Below are 15,331 nucleotides of genomic sequence, written 5' to 3' on the forward strand. Positions count from 1 at the left end.
GACCTCAAAGCCCACCCCCACAGTGACACACTTTTTCTAACAAGGCCATACCTACTTCAACAAGGCCACACCTCCTAATCATGCTACTCTCTATGGGCCAAGCATTTAAAAACCTGAGTTTATGGGAGCCATTCCTATTCAAACCACCACAATGTATGTGTGTGTGTGTGTGTGTGTGTGTGTGTGTGTGTGTGTGTGTGTATGTGTGTGATAGTTTTCAACTTTCCTTTTAGATCTTAAGATACAATATTTTTCTTAGTTCCATTAATATTATAAATAATACTAAAGCATTCCCTATATTGGACCATGCAATGGTGTCATTTTTACTTTAGTTTGAATTTTCATTTTGACTAGATTATTGTAAATTATTGTAGGTCAATTTAGAGGGTGTGCTACAAATGACTAAATGGATTGATGGGTCGTATTGATGTTTAAACTGCTTCATTGTGTTTTTTGGAGCTGAACTTTTTCTTTATTATGTGCAGGAACTTAGATCTGAAGTGGCCTCAAGGCCCACTTGTTGAAGGCTCAGTCATTAACCTTGATGTTGCTGGGGGTGACAGAACATTTAGGATGTGGGACCCTGTGAGAGGAAGTTAGGGAGTTGGTGGCATGGTCTGGAGGGGGATATTTGGATCCTATCCCTCTTTTCTTTTTGGCTACCATGAGGCAAGCAGCTGCCCACTTCCCGCCTCTGTTGTGCTGTGCTGTCTATTTCAGGCCCACAAGGCCAGGTATTAAGGACCAAGATCTCTGAGACTGAGAACCAAAACAAGTCTTTCTTTCATTGAAGTTTATCTCCTCAGGGATTTTGTCACAGTGACGAAAAGCTGACAAACACCCTGATGTGTCAGACTGAGAAAACTTTCTTTAAACTTTGCACTACTGGTATCTTCTATCAAATTCTCTTTTCTTTACCTAAAGTTTTGGTTTCAATTATTATTTGCTTCTTTTTTTGATGCCTAAAGTATCCTTATACATTTAAATATTGTCTGCTAGTGTCAAAAAATCTTTTCCTACTTTAGACCTGGCATCTACCACAATCTACTTAATAACATTATAATTTCCCCGCTTTGTTTCCAGCAGAATTTATCTGGTGTCACTTTGCCATCTTTTTATGTGGAAGCCTTCTAATAACTTTGGTTTTTGTAATGATCCTTAAGAGCTTGTTTTTACTTAACATGTGAACATAACTCACTTTTGCTCATTTTTGCTACAGTACGGCTGTGACCACTGTGTCTTGGTCCCAGGTCTGTATTTATAACCCTTAGACCAAAAGTCATGTCTCTGACTTTTTTGTGGGGTCCTAATATTTAGAATGTTTCTGTTTTTGTTCTTGTGGTAACTGATGTGATTATACTATAGAATATATTTTTAGCTTGTTTCTTTTATTCTGAGCTATAAATGATTCTAAAATTATCACACACACACACACACACACACACACACACACACACACACACACATCTCACCCTTCTACTCTACTCTCTGTTCCTCATAACAGCAGCATTTCTCTTGGCATCTACCTTACACTCCAACCTCTTGATTTCCAGCTTCATGGGATCTGTACTCTCCACAGTCAGCTTTAGACAAGAGCACACTCTACCACTCAAAACTCTCTTCTCTCCTAGTTTTCATGAAGCTAAAATGTCTGTTTTGAAGGGCTGAGTTTGGGGTGGCTCACACCTGTAATTCCTAGGTTCAGGGGCTGATGCAGGAAGATTGCTACAAGTTCTCTTCCAGGTCAGCCAAGCCTTCAGAATGAGACTGTCTCACAAAAGAAAAAAAAAATTCTGCTGTCTATAAATTTTCCTTAACCACCCAAATTTCTTTCAGCTCTGTAAGTGGGATTCTCAATATGTTAATTACTTGTTGCCTGTTCTGAAGGCCAAGGTCCTATTTCCCATTCTTTTTTTTTTTTTTAGTTTTGAAAGCTTTAGCCGCTGCAGGAAACAGTTGTACTCAGAAGGTCCAGAAGGAACAATGGTGTCAGTATTATTTTTTGTTCAGTCTGGTTTGTTTGTAGCCTTTCTGTGTTCAGAACAGTTTCAAGGTAACTGCTATAGTCCAGATTTGCCTCATACTAGGACTCAGCTCCATAGAGCCTGTGAAGATTGGAAAAGGGGTGGGTGGGGGGGTGCTTCTATCCAGTGCAACTCTGTGCACAGTGTGTGGCCGGAAGGAGAGTGCAAAAATATCAAGCATGTTTCCAATGTTCTCCCTCCCCTCTCTTCCTCTCCCTTTACCTTCCTTCCTCTCCCTTCCCTTTTCCCCTTCCCTTCCCTTCCCTTCCCTTCCCTTCCCTTCCCTTCCCTTTTCCCCTTCCCTTCCCTTCCCTTCCCTTTTCCCCTTCCCTTCCCTTCCCTTCCCTTCCCTTCCCTTTTCCCCTTCCCTTCCCTTCCCTTCCCTTCCCTTCCCTTCCCTTTTCCCCTTCCCTTCCCTTCCCTTCCCTTCCCTTTTCCCCTTCCCTTCCCTTCTCTTCCCTTTTCCTCTTCCCTCCCTACCACTTCCCCATCTATAATCCCAGTGCTTGGGAGGTGGAGGCAGGAGAACTGAAACTTCAAGATCGTTACCTACGGAGGGAGTTCAAGGCCAACGTGAACTTTGGAAACACTGTCTCAATCTCCACTGCACTCCCACCAATTAAAAGGTAGAGAGAGAGAGAGAGAGAGAGTGTGTTATGTGTCTCATTGGATCACAGATGCCTATTTCTCATTTCAGTTCCTTAGTTTTTATTATATTCAATATGATGCTAGTACCTGAAAATAAAATCGGAATTCAATCTCGGTAATGGACTGGCCATTTTCTCACTGGGTCTGCCTCTTTATTTCTGGCCTGTGTGGCCTCCGGGATGCGACAGCGGCACAGCAGTGCAGTGGCCTCTGCTTCCTGGCCTGCTGCCTCAGGCCCACCTTTACTAGTGAGCTTCAGTGTCCTCACCACAAGGAATGCCTTCTACACTGTGCACATTTGGGACTGTTTGAAATGTCTTTGTTTTTCAACTGAAGTGTTTCTGGGCATATTTAACTTTAAATCTATGTGTGATTCACCATTGGCCTCCGTGACTTCATTTTATTTTTTTCCTCTTTAATTATTTTATTCCCTCTTTAATTATTTCTCTCTTGAATTTTTTAACTAAAGTTCTTATGATTCTATTTCTGTTTCACATGTCCTATTAGTTTATTACAGATACTATTTTTCCATGACTGTTACCACGATTCCCCCAAAAAGTGAGCAGAGCCCCCTGATTGCCTGGGCACCCCTGCCCAGCTTCTTGTAATGGTGTCTTCACCCTCTGCGCCTGCCCAGCTGTTGGCTCCACCAGGCTTGTGCACTTGAGGTCTCCATATGCTTTCAGGTCCATTTCAAGCCGTGACACTGTCCCTGTCCCACAGAAGACAAAAGCCACCCAGCCCTCCAGCTGGCCACTTCCCTTTCCTTCCTTTCAGTCTGCTCCTGAGTTCCTTTATCCTCTGAGCCTGAAGAGCTCTGCTTAGTTCTTTCATTTCGTATTTTACTGCCAAGCAACCCCCCCCCCCCCCCCAGGCTCTGAGAGGGTCTTTATTTTCAAAGGGTTCTTTGGAAAAGAGTCTGGGTTGCAAATTGTTTTCTTTCAGCCTGTTAAATTTGTTATTTCATTTTCTGCATGTTTGGTCATTTCAGTTGAAAATTGAGCTTTCAGCATTGTCCTTTGTTAGGTAATGTGTGTTTTCCCTTGGACATTTCGAAAACATCCTTCTTTGTCTTTTGGTTTTAGCAGTATTACCATACCAAATGTGCAAATGTGCTTTGCCTTTTCATTTTCTTTTAATTTGCTTGTGATTCATAGGTTTTCTTTAGTCTTTGACTCTGGTCTTTTGTCATTTTGAAAATTCTCAGCTATTACCTTCAAATCCTTCTGTGCCATAGCCTCTCTTTAGCACTTCAGTCACACCCTCTTTATATCCTCAAGGTGCCCTTGTTTCTATGCTGTTCTGTTTTTTTTCTTAATATTCCTTTCTGTTTTTCACATGAGAAAAATTTTCTCATAAAGCTCTTAGTAAAAGATGTATATGTGTGTGTGTGTGTGTGTGTGTGTGTGTGTGTAACTAGTCTTTCTATGTACTGTCAGCTCCCAGTACACGGAGGACTGACACAGAGACTTACTATTAATTATGAAAGCTCGGCCTTAGATTAGGCTTGCCCCACTAACTCCTATAACTTAAATTAACCCATTCATATTAATCTACATCTTTGCCTCTTGGCTTTTTACCTTTCTTTCCCATTCTGTGTGTCCAATTCGTTCAGTGTCTCTCTCGTTCCTAGATTCATCTCCTCTTCCTTCCTCTCTCTTCCTGGAAATCCCGCCTATACCTCCTGCCTACCTATTGGCCGTTCAGCTTTTTGCTACACCAATCACAGCACTACATCTTCATACAGCTCTTGGAAGTCTACTTAAGCAGAGTCCAGTGGTCTGTGAGGTCTTTCTGTCTATAATTTACCTGTTTGACTCCATTACTCTGCGACTGACTTTCTCTCTTTTTTTTTTTTTTTTTAGTTTTTCGAGACAGGGTTTCTCTGTGTAGCTTTGCGCCTTTCCTGGAACTCACTTGGTAGCCCAGGCTGGCCTCGAACTCACAGAGATCCGCCTGGCTCTGCCTCCCGAGTGCTGGGATTAAAGGCGTGTGCCGCCACCGCCCGGCAGCGACTGACTTTCTCATCTTTGAGCTGTTATTAACTACTACTTTTTTCTCTAGTGTAATAATAAAGCTAGCCATCAGTAGGGAGTAGGAAACATACTTCTAGAATCAAAATGAGTGCTTTGGATGTATTCTCTGATAGAAAGAACTGTTTCTCTCACCTTTTGATATATTTATAAAATATTTTATTATAAAGCACAATCTTTTTGTTTGTCCAAATGTTATAGAACATCTACTATTTTATAAATATATGTGTATTTATTCAAGTATGTACCTATAAAGCACATATGCATACATATGTATTTCGATTTTATCAGTTTTGTATAGTTTTCTAGGCATGATGGTTAGGCTGACAAAATCTACGCCGTTGAGATATAGATGCATATGTATATATTCCCACAAGAACATTCTGTCCATGTTTCTGCAAGATTCCCCCATCTAAAAGCTGGTACTGGCCTTGGAAATTACCTCTGAGATTCAAGTATCAATATGGAGAAGTCTAGAACAAAACCAAGATGAAAAAAAACATTATTTTTGGCAAAATTAATGCAATCTAGAAGCTTTTCTAGTAAAAACTTGAGTTATGAAAGGGTGTTTAAGTCTGCTTGGTCATCAATTTATCTGATATTTTAAAATTCTTTTTAGGGTTTCAAAAACTACATCTTCATCCCTCTTGGGGCAGAAACCTCAATGCACCAGGCTCACGTCGCATGTGAGGAAAACTTATAAACAGAAGTGAGTGTATTCCTCTGACTGTGTGAATCTCACAGCATCTCTCTATTGCTAAGACATGAGAAAGAGCACACAGGAGACTGGGGAAACACCATCCTTTGTACATGAGCCTGCTTCAAAGAGGCCATGGCCGAGCACCTCAGAAGGCAATGCTAAGTACTGGCATTCGCGTTGGCCCTGATGCCCAGTGCCATGGACACACCCTAGAAAGCCAGACGGCAATCCCCACGTGTCCCCTGGTAGGCAGTTATGAAATCCTTCTAAAATAACTGATCATCACATCTGCCTAATTGGAAACACTCCTAGGCGATTTTCTATGTCTAGCAACACGGCAGCCCTAAGCAGTGAGAGGAGGCAGTAAGTAGCCAGAGGGAAGGGCTGAAATCTACAGATACTGAGGGCAGGAGAGTCCCACGTACAGCTGCTGTGTTAGGAACAAGGGAACCTTAATTTCAGGGTTGCAGCCCTGAAAGAAAGAAGAAAGACAGCAAACTGCTGATGCTAATGGCCAGCATGGTGGCCAGTTTCTCCACTCATGCTCCACATCTTCATTTTAAAGAGCAATTTCCGGTGACTCATTCTAGGCCCTGAATTAGATTCTCTGGAGGTGGGTCCCAAGAATCTTCAATTTAGGAAGCCCACCAGGTGATTCTTATGCACATTAAACTTGAAAACAACTGACAGAAATTAAAAGACAACCGCACTGACCACAAAGAACGTCTGTTGTTGGGGAACGGGGCTGACTCACTCTTCCGCTGTTCAATCTTCAGTTGAGTTTTTGTAAATAATGTTGCTTTTGTTTATACTACAGCTTTTCGTTTTCGCTTGGTGTTCTGGGAATCCGTCTGCAGGAAAACCCTTGGATGTACTGTCGATGTATTTTGGAAGAAAATACTTGGCTGTGTTTATCCAAGTGAAATTAAAAAAGGCTGAAGATTGAGATGCCAGGGAATGAAACAAAATTAACATTAACATTTATATTTAGGGCCAAAACATGTGCTAGTGAACAAGAAACATTTTGGCAGCATTTAATACATAGCTGAAGGTAGCAGGAGTGATTCCAAGATCTTTGTGCAAATTGAAGTTCATAACTACTAGATAGTCATCCCCATTATCTCCACCATCTTTATTCCCATTCCCACCACCGTCACCCCCACATCCCCATCTCCATCATCCCTATCTTCCTCACCCCCATTCCCATCACCATCATCTCCATCATCTTCACCCCCATTTCCATCACTGTCATCCCCACTGTCCTCACTCCCATTCTCATCTCTATCATCCCCATAGTCCTCATCCCCAATCCCATCACCATCATCCCCATAGTCCTCATCCTTACTCTCATCACCATCATTCCCATAGTCCTCATCCCCAGTCCCATCACCATCATCCCCATAGTCCTCATCCTTACTCTCATCACCATCATTCCCATAGTCCTCATCCCCAGTCCCATCACCATCATCCCAACTCCCATCACCGTCCCCACATCCTCATCCCTATTCCCATCACCATCATCCCTATCTTCCTCACCCCCATTCCCATCACCATCATCTCCACCATCTTCATCCCCATTTCCATCACCGTCATCCACACATCCCCTCCCCATTCCCATCATCACCATCACCATTGTCACTGTCATCAATATTTGTTCTGGGCATTCCCTTGCAACTAGCTGCCTTGCATACGCCCTCTCATTACGTTCTCAGAAGAGTGTACATAGCTTCAGGCTAGAGCTTCTTTTTCATAATAAAATTTTCCTAGTCCTTGTTCAATATTCCAGTTCCATTGAGACTCATCTTCTCAATTGGTTGTGCTAGCCAATTGGAAGTTATCCATGACCCTGCCCCTCCCCCCCCCAATTCCCCATTGCCTCCATATCTTCCAATAACACTGTCTGGTCTTGTGAGTTACATCTATTGACTCAGAATACCATAAAGACACTCAGAAGTGCAGAAGAGGAACATTAGAAGGCCAGTAGTACCTCAATGGCACACAAACTTGTTAGCACCAAGTTCAAACACCTAGCATTATCTCAGGTAACACAAAGACAAGGAAATGGGCGCTTGGAGATAATTTTAATAAATGACAGCAGGTGGCTTAGGGTGGCTATTGTTATATTCCTACTGGTCATCATAAATATTGCTTAACAGCCCACTTTGCATGGATACTCCCATACACATTCCGTTTGGACAGAGATTCACTGTATGGAAACCTTCCACTGCTGTGAGCAGGTATATATCTAAGGCTTCACTGGGTATGCAGCCTTCCTCCCAAAGTTTGTGTTCCTAAGAGTTTGATTCATAGATTACATGCCCCTCTTGGCTTTTTCCTACCTTGATTCTTGGTTGTTTTCCTGAATTTGGTGTGTGAAAGTAAGGTTTATTACCTAACATTGCTATAGTGAACATGGGGCTAGCTGATCCTGTTCTGAATGTCAGTTAACTTGATAATGCTCTCTCCAGATAGACAGATATGGAGAGAAATTATTGGAAGCACATCACATTGCAAGGCATATTTATAGATGCTCTCAAGGCTGAAAGTAAGTTGTCCCATATGACAATTTGAATCTCCACGTAACAGAGCAGGGCTAATGGTAATCATTTAAGTCAGTAGAAAAGATGGCCCATTTGCATATCTCTGCTACTTCTACTTTCTTCTGTCTACACACACACAATAATAATAATAATGATAATAATAATAAATGATACTTTTATGAACACACAAAACACAACATGTATCATAATTTATATATATTAAACAATGACAAATGATATGAAATACACAATATGAAAACATATTGTATTTCAACTGTGTACTTTATTGACCATCATGTAAAAAAGCTCATCTCTCAGTTAAGATCATCGCCTACTCAGGTTATGTGTTGCTCTACCAAGTCCATCTAATGTCTTGGAAAGATGAATTTGTCACTCCCAGTAGGTTTTTGGCTACTCCCACAGGTTGCCATTAGGCTGTTTTGGTGGATGTACTGATTCTCATCTGTTCCATGTGCCTGTGCAGATGTGAATTTGGCCTGATTTACATCATCACACGAACAGAGCCTCCATGTTCTTTAACTGCTCATATTATGTGTAGCTTGATGTCTATTGAATCACCCATATACCATCTTAGAAATCTGAATATCAGGCCTGGAGATGTGGCTCGGTGGTTAACAGTGCTTACTGCTTTTGCCAAGGGCCTGAGTTCAGTTCCCAGCATCCACGTGGGGCATCTCACAACCGCATGTTACTCCATCTCCAAAGGATCAGAACCCCTTTTCTAAACTCTGTGGATATCTGCACATGCATGTAGGTACTCACCAACAGACACACATATACACATGACTTAAAAGTAATTCTATGTCAAGCTGCATCACTGCGTGAGCTGTGCCTTTCAGAGAAAGGTAGTCAGGAGTCGATCTTGATCTCATGAAGCCCAGAAGGACAAAATATCCCACCATGATTTAGACCTGCTGGTGCTGTGCTATGACCTCCACCAAATCCCATGTAAAAAAGTGGCTTCATAAGGACAGAAAAAAAAAAAAAAACCTTGGTAAAATAAAATGGAAATTATACTTAAAACAATAATAATAGCAATAATAAAATTTAAAAATCTCATTATCAGAGTTGTATTATTATGTACAGTCATAGCTATAGCATTTATAGATTTTATCATAGCAGGAAGTACATATCCTCAGGAGGGGGCAGCCATTACTATCAACTTTTCCAGTGTTTCCCTGGAGTGACACCAACCAAGTAGAATGAAGCTGAGAAGGGGAGCCTCAGTTAACGAAACAAAAGTCAGTTTAAACAAAAAAACAGTTCTTTGTTTACCATTTTCCTCTATCACTCACCTTCACAGCTTTAGTCATGTCTACCCTATTCATCAGTAATAACTTCGAACTCAGAAAAATTTCCATTCCTTCTCTCCTCCCTTGTCCTATTTTTCATATTACTTTCATTAGTCTTATCTCCCTTGACCTAGAAGACCTAGACAATTGCAAATCTCCCAGCACCATCCACATGACTCCCCATATTAAACCATAATAAACCTTTATTTGCTCATACTGTCTGCCATCTATTCTATGGAGTGAGGAGGTGTTTATGCATCCATAGTTTTCATCCTCTTAGCAGCTATTACTATGCTCTGTTGAATCTAAACCAGTGGTTCTCAACTAGTGGGTCATGACCCCTTTGGAGGTCAAACAACCCTTTCACAGGGGTCACCTAAGACTATCGGAAAACCCAGATACTTACATTACAATTCATAACAGTAGCAGAATTACCGTTATGATGTAGCAACAATACTGTGGGATAACGCTCTTGTACACTGGTTTAATAAAATGCTAATTGGCCAGTAGCCAGGCAGGAAGTATAGATGGGGTGAGCAGATGAGGAGAATGATGGGAAGAGGAAGGGAGGAGGAGGAGGAGGAGGAGGAGTCTCCAGCCAGACACAGAGGAAGCAAGATGACAAGGCAGAACTGAGAAAAGGTACCAAGTCATGTGGCTAAATATAGATAAGAATTATGGGTTAATTTATGTTATAAGAGCTAGCTAGCAAGAAGCCTGCCATAGGCCATGCAATTGGTAATATAAGCCTCTGAGTAATTTTTTTATAAGTGGCTGCGGGACCATGGGCCGGGCAGGACCAAAGAAAACTCTGGCTACACAAGGAAAATATGGTTGAGGTACCCACAGCATGAGGAACTGTACTGAAGGCTCCCAGCATTAGGAAGGTTGAGAACCACTCCTCTAAACAATGAGACATCAGGCCGGGCGGTGGTGGCGCACGCCTTTAATCCCAGCACTCGGGAGGCAGAGGCAGGCGGATCGCTGTGAGTTCGAGGCCAGCCTGGGCTACCACGTGAGTCCCAGGAAAGGCGCAAAGCTACACAGAGAAACCCTGTCTCGAAAAACCAAAAAAAAAAAAAAAAAAAAAAAACAAACAAACAAACAAAAAAAACAATGAGACATCAGATTCTGTCTGTGAAGTCACTATTTATTCTGAATCCTGGTAGTTGGTCTCTTCACTCTATTAATCAGAGGACACATAGTTGAACATCTTTTCATGATCTTGAGACAAACAAGCCCTTGAGAGAGGGTGACTTTCAGTAGGATTTCAATTCAAGGTAGTCAGAGATCCCAAAACCTGGTGGTGAGAGGGCAAAGATCCTTCTGTATCTCAGTAGGGGAGTGTGATTCCTACATTGAGAAAGAGGAGGTTCAAGGTACTCTGGCAGGGCTATGGCTGCTCAGATGACTGGTGGCTCAGATGTTGCTTTGGGCACTCTAACCTGAGCTAAGGGGAAGCTGGACTTCAAGCCTCTGTGTCCTCTTACGACAATCCAGGTAGATCAGATTGGCTTATGTTTCCTGCAGTGAGACCTATGACTGCAAATGGAATGTCATTTTGAAGAAATAAGGGGCCTCAGGCTGTGCCATCAAAACGTTGGCCAAAATCATTAAGGAAGACAGTCCAGTGGTGAGGAAAGTGAGACTAGAGTCTGAGATCCAAAAGACAGCCTCATGGTCCCGCAGTGCATGGCCTCTGTGTCTGCTACAGTCTTACGGTCCCTGCATGTGCATGGCCTCTGTGTCTACTGCAGCCTCATGGTCCCTGCAGATGCATGGCGTCTGTGTCTATTGCAGCCTCATGGTCCCTGCAGGTGCATGGCCTCTGTGTCTACTGCAGCCTCATGGTCCCTGCAGGTGCATGGCCTCTGTGTCTACTATAGCCTCATGGTCCCTGCATGTGCATGGCCTCTGTGTCTACTGCAGCCTCATGGTCCCTGCATGTGCATGGCATCTGTGTCTACTGCAGCCTCATGGTCCTGCAGGTGCATGGCCTCTGTGTCTACTGCAGCCTCATGGTCCCTGCAGGTGCATGGCCTCTGTGTCTACTGCAGCCTCATGGCCCCTATAGGGGGATGTTCCTGCTCTGTCTACTATATGGGGAAAACAGCTGCTTTGCAGTAGTGTTGGAATGATGGGCTAGGACAGAGCATGGAACATCCTTGGACAAATGCAGGTCCATTCCACATGATGCATAAATGTTTGACTTTTATTCTCATGCTGCAGGAAGTTAGAGAGTGTGCCAAGTCTATAATTTAGTAGTGTTGGAAGTTCTCAGAGACTCGAGTGGAATGGCATAAAGTTTTAGTTAGACTAAGTGAATGAAGACACACGAGGGATGTTAAAACAGCAACAACAGTGTGGGGGTTCTGCATACAAAAGACTTTATTTTATAATGTGAGGTGGGATAAAAGGAATCCCAGTTGGCAAACTGTATCTGAATGTCACCGGGGTTGTATTTAGTGAGACATCCACAGCTAAAGTCATCTGTGTTAGGTTTATAGCCTGAAATAAGCCCAGAATTCCAAGCTAGAAAATAGAGCCAGAGGCATCAGAGTTATTTACTCAGACATTTTTGTACCTTTGAAAGAAACAACCACAAAATGGATTTATTCGAAAGCAAATATTTCATATGCAAAGTGATAAAATTTCAAAACCAGAACTGTAATGGTAAATACCAGACACACCAGGAAACTTTTGTGCTCTTTACCTAAGGTGACATTACACAGGAATGATTGTCACATCTAGCTGCTTCCTGGCAGATAAGCCTGAAATAGTTTCATTTTCCCATTTTTCCCTTTAAAAATCTGCAGTGTAAACTTGTGTTAGTCAAACTTCCTTCTCATTGCCACAAAAACCACAGCACCGTCTGAGATGTCCCACATGGCAGCCACCAGTGGCACATGGCTCCCAGCCCTGGAACTGTGGCTAGTGAGACCCAGGGACCCAGAATCTAACTGATGAATTTTCATTTATGTTAAAAACGGTTCTCACTTAGATTGCTGAAAAAACAACTCACATCAGAGCAGCCATGATATATAATGCTACTTCTAAAGCTATTGGGATCAATATTATACAATCTAGTAGAGATTAATTTATTTCAATTAAAATGTTGCTCTCAAATTAAGCTGCTCTGTAAGTTTAAAATCCACACCAGATTTCAATGCTTGAATGCGAAGAAAAAAAAGAACAGCCAATTATTTCCTTAAAATCATTTTGAACTACTGTTGCTTTGGAACTTGTGAGATTGTGAATTAATAAAATACATTATGAAAAATTGATCATTTCTATTTTTTTCATATGGATAACAGAAAATTAAAACTCCCGTTCCCCTGAGATGATGTTCTTGTCACCAAGTCTCAGACTCGTTAGAGGACAAGACAGGATAAATCTTAGAAAATGTGTATGTTTTCTTGTAAATTGTCCTAGTGAAAAATAGCTTGATTATCGTAATTCAGACACCAAATGCCAACTTACAATGACCTGTACTAGAATGTAATTGACTTCCTCACTTTAGGGGGAAAAGAGTCTTACCCAGTCAGCCTGTGTCCCATGAGGGAATTTGAAAGTCAATGTATTTTTGTTCTGTTACTGTGTCAAGGAAGACATTGTTTATGAATATCTAAAGAGTACAAGGACAGATGCTGCCTACAAGCATGCTCACAGGCTCATACTCAGCAGAGGCCCACCTGCCTAGGGAATGGTTCCACCCACAGTGGGCTGGGCCCTCCCACATCAGTCATTAATTAAGACAATCTCTCAGAGACATTACCACATCCAATCTGATCTAATCAGATCTCTAGGTTGTGTCAAGTTGACAATAAAAACTAACCAGTATAAAGGTTTAATAGATAGTTATTTGGTTTTTTTTTGAAAATCATTAAAGATTATGGATCCTTTTTTTGCTGAACAGGAGTCCTGCATTGTAGATGGTCTGTTTTTTTCATATTCTTACCCAATCAGAGCACCATATACATAGAACGGCACATGTTCTGCCATGCAGAATTTAAATTCCATTTAGAATTTATTTCACTTGATACATTGGCATTATTTTAGAGCTAAATCAAATGTCAAGGTTATCTTTAAGAAACATTCCATCCCATCAGATGCTGAATTTTCTGCTATATTTTCCAAGAACTGCTGAATGGCTAGAGATCTGCTCTATCGAATAGTCTCCAGTCTTCCAGGACTGATGATGTCTGCCAGACAGAGTTCAGCTACTGAGTGTTAAGTGCATATATGAAGATTTAATTTAATTTAATCTATGCAGAAAAGGATTAATAATTTATTTTTCTCATACTAATTTTGCTTTGGTTGTAGAAATAGTCAAACACTGTACAGTGAATCCTTGTTTTTTTTTTTTTGACAGTCACTCTGCGGCTCATGCTGGCCTGAACTTCCTCTGTAGACTAGCCTGGTCTCAAACTCATGGTAATTTTTCTGCTTTGTAATTCCCAGCCTTCTGTGCCCTATGATTGTATAGTGAGACTCCATGCCTGGGTGACAGAGTGAATTCCTACACGTCAATTATAAAGATTCACACCAACTATCATGGTTTTTCTAGTTTTATTCCACCAGTGTCTCTAAAAGTAGTCTTTTCTAGTATAAGGTATCAATTTTTCACCTGTAAATAGTCTGATTAATTTTTGTTTAATCAAGCACTATACCATTATGCACCTAACATTTATTACTTAATTCGTATTACATAGAGAGTTCCAGGCTGGCCTATTAGGCTTTGTCTCCATAAGCTAATGACTTAGTACTAACTAGTTACCTAGTTAGACAAACAGATACATAATGGAGAAAAGAAAAGAAAGGAAGAAAGACAGATTTGAAGGATTGTTAGATGCCAGGGCAGTCTACACAGTTTTTTCACAGTCAACTCCCTGGAGTTTATTTGTCCTTAATTCTACTCCTTTCAAACTCTGTTCTGGGGAGCTGTGTGGAATACTAAAGGGACTGGTAAAGCCAGGGCATTTGTGATTTATTAGTGAAGATACTATTTCTTAGCACATCTTCCCTGACTCCATCTCTTCATACATGTGAATATTTCTGGTTCCTACCAGATTCAGGCATTTGCTTTAGATTTCAAGGCTTTAAAAACCTTTGCAATGTCCCTCTCCACCTTCTCATGTTTTTAACAAAATCATACATCAAAGGAATCACCACATTTCCTATATTACACCTCCTTATAATGTACAGAGAAAGAATGGAACAGACGATGAAAATCTGGAGTCCAAATTTTGGAAGCTCACTAAACCCGGTTAATCCCACCTCCGATGAAAGACGTCTGTCCACAAGCATAAAGATCATTTGCTGAGGTCTAATCTAAGGATCAAAAGGCCTAAGACTCAGAGCTACAGTGAAAGACAAGGACAGAATTATTAAACATGACAGCATTTCATCATAAAGATTAATTATTTACTGTAGAACCCAAGGACTATCATGAAATTAAAATCCATCAACCCTTTTCATTTAACCACGACCAAAAGCTGCCCCATAAACAGAGAACAATTTGGTTCTTTTTTTCATTTTTTTTGTCTTTGAGTTATAATTGCTGATGACAATTGCATTCTTTCTATAAAGAGATTAGCTATGATATAAATTTTGCCACAGTAAGCCATTGTTATTGACTGACTTGCTATTAATAGCTTTTTTTTGTCAAAATATTCCATATTTTTTCTCATATGTAGAATTTTTATCTACACAAATACAAATGACTTACACACACACATATATATATATACATACATGTATATATATATATGTATAAATATATTCATGACACAGATATACATATATGTGACAAGAAAGCAGAACCAGAGTGAGGAAGAGAAGGGAGTTGGGGGCAAATACGAGCAACCATACATATGCATGAAAATTCTGTAATGAAATTCATTTTTCATACAGTAAAAATCAATAAAATGATTTCCCCTTTTCACATTATGAAAGGACTAGATGTGCAAGTAGAAGATGTTATAAAGGAGAAAAGGTAAAGTTATTACTATAATCTCACCATGGCCAACAAAGATGCTCTTCTTTTGAAGATGGCTGCGTAGTCATGGCTAAA

Source organism: Peromyscus californicus, unplaced genomic scaffold (assembly GCF_007827085.1).
Source record: "Peromyscus californicus insignis strain IS unplaced genomic scaffold, ASM782708v3 Scaffold_12__1_contigs__length_115047231, whole genome shotgun sequence".
Lineage (NCBI taxonomy): Eukaryota > Metazoa > Chordata > Mammalia > Rodentia > Cricetidae > Peromyscus > Peromyscus californicus.